This window comes from Pongo pygmaeus, chromosome 6 (assembly GCF_028885625.2).
Source record: "Pongo pygmaeus isolate AG05252 chromosome 6, NHGRI_mPonPyg2-v2.0_pri, whole genome shotgun sequence".
NCBI lineage: Eukaryota > Metazoa > Chordata > Mammalia > Primates > Hominidae > Pongo > Pongo pygmaeus.
Window position 1 is genome coordinate 59,705,697 of NC_072379.2, and position 5,924 is coordinate 59,711,620.

At 40.9% G+C, this 5,924-nt stretch overlaps 1 pseudogene; it reads right to left on the bottom strand.

Moving 5' to 3' along the window:
- Positions 1–980: 980 nt before the first annotated feature.
- Positions 981–2,157, bottom strand: LOC129041267 (tropomyosin alpha-3 chain-like; annotated as a pseudogene).
- Positions 2,158–5,924: the final 3,767 nt, after the last annotated feature.

The window sequence follows — 5,924 nt, forward strand, 5'->3', positions numbered from 1 at the left end:
AATTTGGTCTCAGAGGTCTTACCATCTTAATTTGGTCACTTCTAATGAAAAAAAATTGAAATAACGTTGTCCAAAGATATCTTTCTTTGTTTTTTTTGAGACAGAGTCTCGCTCTGTCGCCCAGGCTGGAGTACAGTAGCATGATCTAGGCTCACTGAAACCTCTGCCTCCTGGGTTCAAGTGATTCTCCTGCCTCAGCCTCCTGAGTAGCTGGGATTACAGGCACACGCCACCACGCCTGGCTAATTTTTGTATTTTTAGTAGAGACGGGGTTTTACCATGTTGGTCAGGCTGGTCTCAAACTCCTGACCTCGTGATCCACCTGCCTTGGCCTCCCAAACTGGTGGGATTACAGGCATGAGCCACGGCGCCCAGCCAGGTTTTCAGCTTTAAAATATCTTTTTTGTTTTTTGTTGTTGTCTGGCTAACTCCTCCTGGAATCACCTTTCTGGTTTGGCTGGTATTTTGTACAGAGCAACGAGGTTTCTCATAGTGGAGTCTTTTCCTGGGCTCTGTTTGGCTCTCAGTAAGGCAGGCCTATACTTTTTCCTCTCCTCTATGGAGAGGGCAATATGCATTTAGCTGAAAAGTCACCTTCCGAAAGTGAGAAAGGGGTTAGATTGCTGCTTCAGAGCTGTGGAATTATTTGGAATGTTTTGCAAATGGTTGCCACAAAACAACAAAAAAGGTAATTACAAAATGTGCACATCATAACATGCTTTTAAAGACACTATGCATTGTGCTCACATTCCCTTAAATGTTGTTTCCAAAGGTGCTCAGCCTTTAGCCCAGCTGGAATTTCCAGGAAGAGGCAGAGACAGTTTGGCAAAAAAGAAACAGGGGAGGAGGGGGCCGCGAAAGTAGAAAGCAGCCCCCAAATTAAAGATCAGCCCTCAGTTAAAGATCAGCTTCGGGCAGGCGGGCCTCAGGCGGAGTCAGGGACAAAGGGAGGAGCAGCAGCAGGGTAGGACTGGGGTGTTCTACATCTCATTCAGGTCAAGCAGAGTCTGGTACAGCATCATTTGTGTACAGAGTTTCTCCTCTTTGTTGCATTTCAGTTTATATTCCAAGTCATCAGTTGTCTTTTCCAGCTTGGCTACCAATCTCTCAGCAAACTCAGCATGGGTCTCTGCCTCCTTGCGTTTATCAGTGAGAATCTTGATCTCTTCCTCATATATGTCTTCTTTTTGCGAGTATTTTTCTTCAGCATCACTTAGACACTTCAGGTTCTGGTCCATCAGTCTGATCTGCTCATCTGTCTCTTGGCAGTGGGACTCTGCCAGCTCAGCTCGTTCCTATGTGCATTCCAAGTCTCCTTCAATGATCACCAACTTATGAACCATCTCTTCATATTTCCTATCTGCCTCTTCTGCAATATGCTTAGCTTCTTTGAGTTGGATTTCCTGGAGTTCCATCTTTTTGTTTGTTTGTTTAAGACGGAGTCTCACTGTCTCGCCAGGCTGGAGTGCGGTGGCGCGATCTCAGCTCACTGCAACCTCCGCCTCCTGGGTTCAAGCGATTCTCCTGCCTTAGCCTCCCGAGTAGCTGGGACTACAGGCGTGTGCCACCACGCCCAGCTAATTTTTTGTATTTTTAATAGAGACAGGGATTCACCATGTTGGCCAGGATGATCTCAATCTCTTGACCTCGTGATTCGCCCGGCTTGGCCTCCCAAAGTGCTGGGATTACAGGTTTGAGCCACTGCGCCCGGCCCTTTTCTTCATCTTTTAAGGCCTGGTTCTATTTGTTTGTTTGTTTTGAGACGGAGTCTCACTTTGTTGCCCAGGCTGGAGTGCAGTGGCGCGATCTCGGCTCACTGCAAGCTCCGCCTCCCGGGGGTCACGCCATTCCCCGGCCTCAGCAAGGCCTGGTTTTCAATAACCTTCATATCTCTTTCACTCTCATCGGCAGCTTTTTCCGCTTCTTCCAGCTTTTGCAGGGCAGTGGCCAGGCGCTCCTGAGCATGGTTCAGCTCCTCTTCAACCTGCTGGATCCTACGATTCAAGGAGGCCACCTCAGCCTCAGCCTGTTCCCGGCCCACCTTTCTTCCTCAACTTCTCAGTGGAGGCGCTCAGCTCTCTCCTCTGCATCATCTGCCTGCTGCTGGAGAACCTGGATCTCGCACTTCACTTCCTCCATGGTGATGATCCCAGCCATGGTGCCCACCCATCTAGTGCTCGAGCTCTGGTTCCTGCCTCTTCTGCTCAGCATTACAGCTGCTTCTCCTTTCTTTTTTCTGTATTAAGTTTTGTTCTCTTTTGTTTTTAAAGCAACAGATGAAAGGAGATAAAAATGTCAAGGAAATACTGACTTGAACTTTATAAATATTGGTTCTGAGTGGGGATGATAAAGCAGATAAAGGAGCTGAAGTATGACTGAAGGAATCAGATTTCTCTAACCTTGATATTCAAATTGTATTCTATGGATATAATTATAAATAGCAAGATTCTTTAGCATTTGGAGTTAATTAAATTGTGAGGAAGTTATCAGGGCACATTTTGTGTTCTTCATTACTCTGAGAAACTTTTCTGAGGTTCATTGAGAAAAATATTTTTAAACTGTGAAATCCAAGTAACTCTGGAGGAAAAAGCAAATTGAGCAATTTGTTCTTTCCTCTTTGAGGTTTGATAAGGTGTGAAAATGTATTTAACAAAGCAACTTCTTTTTCCTTAAAAATTTTGATCACTAACCCTGAAAAAGTTTTTTTTTTAAATTCAATTCAGTATGTTAATTTTATGCTTTCCGTAAATACATTTTTTGAATATTTAAGGTAACAGATTCAGAAACATAACTGAATAGCTTGCTTGTTCTTGAACAAAGAGTTTGAATCTATGATGAACTAAATTAAATTATGTCTTCCCAAGTAGTCCACTTAGACACTGACTTGTTACCCTCTTTCTCAAGTCCAGTTTTTCTGAGACTGGACCAGTTACATTAGGATCACTTTGGGTCTTTAGGTGTGATTATTGTATTGTGATAATGCTAAAAATATTCATCCTTTTTAGAGATGCAAACTGAAGTGTTAGTGGATAAAATGTCAAGATATTTGGGATTATTTTAAAAATAAATTAGGATGAAGGGTAAATGAGTGGCAATGTAGATGAAACAAGACTGGCCATATGTTTATTTATGGAAGGTGGGTGAGGAGTATGTGGGTAATGTTATAGTATTCTCTCTAATTTAGTTTAGGTTTAAAATTTCTATTGCAAATAGTTAAAAGAATCACTTGTGGTCTTGTTAAAAATTCAGATTCCTGGACTCCACCACAGATCTCTTAAGTCAGAGTCTCAAGGATGAAAGATAGAAAATGGCTTTTAAAGTAGTCCACTTGTGCTCACTGAAGTTTGAGGATCACTGGTAAAAAGTTTCCTTGTGTACCTCACTCATTGTGTATCCATGTCATCCATGTGTGTATTTCGTGGTTTTCATCATTCACCCTGTTTTCCCATTTGCAGAATGCAATAGCAAGTTAAAGCAATTATACTGAATTTGGATAATTCAAACTTTAAAATTTTGTTTCAAAGCGTTCATAAAGTGAAGCCAAATAAAATTTAAAAAACCTTTATTTTTAACTGAAATAATCAGATAAATACATTGGCTTTTTTTCCACTTTCAGCTGGGAATGGATTACTTTTGTGAATGTCTTAAATTTCTTCTCTTACCAGGGCATCAGCATCCTATTCCAGACATCTACTTGCTTTCACCAGTAGTTCCTTGTTCTTTCTCAGATGTACCATATTACCAGGCACCTCTGAGACTTTGCCTGTGGGATTCCCTCTAATTGAGACATTCATCAATCCCCTCTTTACCTGGTTAATTTCTATACCTTCTCCCCACCGCTAACACCTCTCACTTATTCAGGGAGGCCATTATTGTATTTGTAAGGTTGAATTGCATTCTATTCTTTTGTGGTTCCATAATATGCTATAATACGATAGTGCTATAATGCTGAACATGCTATATAGCACTTCACACTTTGTCATAAGACTCTATTTTTCTGCCCTCCTCTCTCTCTTTAGCTAGACTATAAAGTCAGTTGGTTAAAGATTGTGTTTTTTATGATTGTATCTCCACTGCTGTGTACTGTGCCTGGCACATAGGAAATACTTACTGAATACATGACGAACAGCTGAATGAGTTCACAAAGTAGCTATCTAACATGCCCAAGCATCTTAGGAAGTGTTGCAGTCATTCTTTAAGGCAAAAAGAAAGAAAGAAAAAAAAAGCTTCCTGGATATAAGACACACTTCTTGGTCATAAATATAGATCTTGGAAAAGAGTTCCTGAAAGGAGGACTAAACTGTAGCAAGAATTTGTCTTGGGTATAATAATGTTGATAATCACTTTGCTTCTATGCTTAGCCTTTTTCATATATCTTTATTAATTTCTCATAATTAAATTATATCTCTTGACCTGAATTTTTTCGAATATTTTATTGTGAAAAATTTCAAATGTCCAAAAGAGTCCAAAGAATTGTGTAGACTGGGTACAGTGGTTCACATTTGTAATCTCAGCACTTTGGGAGGCTGAGGCAGGCAGATCACTTGAGGCCAAGAGTTTGAAACCAGCCTGGCCAACATAGCTGTATTAGTCCATTTTAATGGGCTGATAAAGACATACCTAGGACTGGGCAATTTACAAAAGAAAGAGGTTTAATGGACTCACAGTTCCAGGTGGCTGGGGAGGCCTCACAATCATGGCAGAAGGTGAAAGGCACGTCTCACATGGCAGCAGACAAGAGAAGAGAATGAGAGCCAAGTGAAAGGGGTTTCCTCTTATAAAACCATCAGCTCTTGTGAGACTTATTTACTACCACGAGAACAGTATGGGGGAAACCACCCCCATGATTCAGTTAGCTCCCACTGGGTCCGTCCCACTACACAAGAGAATTATGGGAGCTACAATTCAAGATGAGATTTGGGTGGAGACCCAGCCAAACCATATCAATAGCGAAAACCCATCTCTACTAAAAATACAAAAAACTAGCCAGGCCTGGTGGCTCATACCTGTAATCCCAGCTACTTGGGAGACTGAGGCACAAGAATCGCTTGAACCCTGGAGGCAGAGGTTGCAGTGAGCCAAGATTGCGCCACTGCACTCCAGCCTGGGCAACTGAGCAACACTCCATCTCAAAACAAAAAAAAAATTGTGTAGTTGTGTAGTGTACCCATACATCCATGACCAGGATTGTACAGGTAAAACACAGTGTCCCAAAAGTCTTAGTGTAGTTTTAAGTTTTAATAATTTCAGAAACATAAATGCTACAAACTTATACAAACACCCTTTAAATACTTATTTAAATGTATTTCATACTTATTTAATTTTGTGAAATTTTTTCCCCAGTGGATGAGATTAAAAATCCATCCCTTCAAGCATTTGTTATTTGAGTTAAAAACAATACAATACACTTCATAAGTTATTTTAAAATATACATTTAAGTTATTATAGACTACAGTCACCCTGTTGTGCTATCAAATAGTAGGTCTTATTCATTTGTTCCATTTTTTTTGCACTCATTAACCATCCTCATTTCCCCCCATTCCCCCACTATCTTTCCCAGCCTCTGGCAACCATTTTTCTACTGTGTCCATGAGTTCAATTGTTTTGATGTTTAGATCCCACAAATAAGTGAGAACATACGATGTTTGTCTTTCTGTGCCTGGCTTGTTTTCCTGAACATAATGATCTCCAGTTCCATCCATGTTGCAAATGACTTGTTATCATCCTTTTTTATGGCTGAATAGTACTTCATTGTGTATAAGTATCACATTTTCTTTTTTCTTTCTTTTTTTTTGAGATGGAGTTTCACATTTGTTGCCCAGGCTGCAGTGCAATGGTGTGATCTCAGCTCACCACAACCTCTGCCTCCTGGGTTCAAGCAATTCTCCTGTCTCAGCCTCCCGAGTAGCTGGGATTACAAGCAT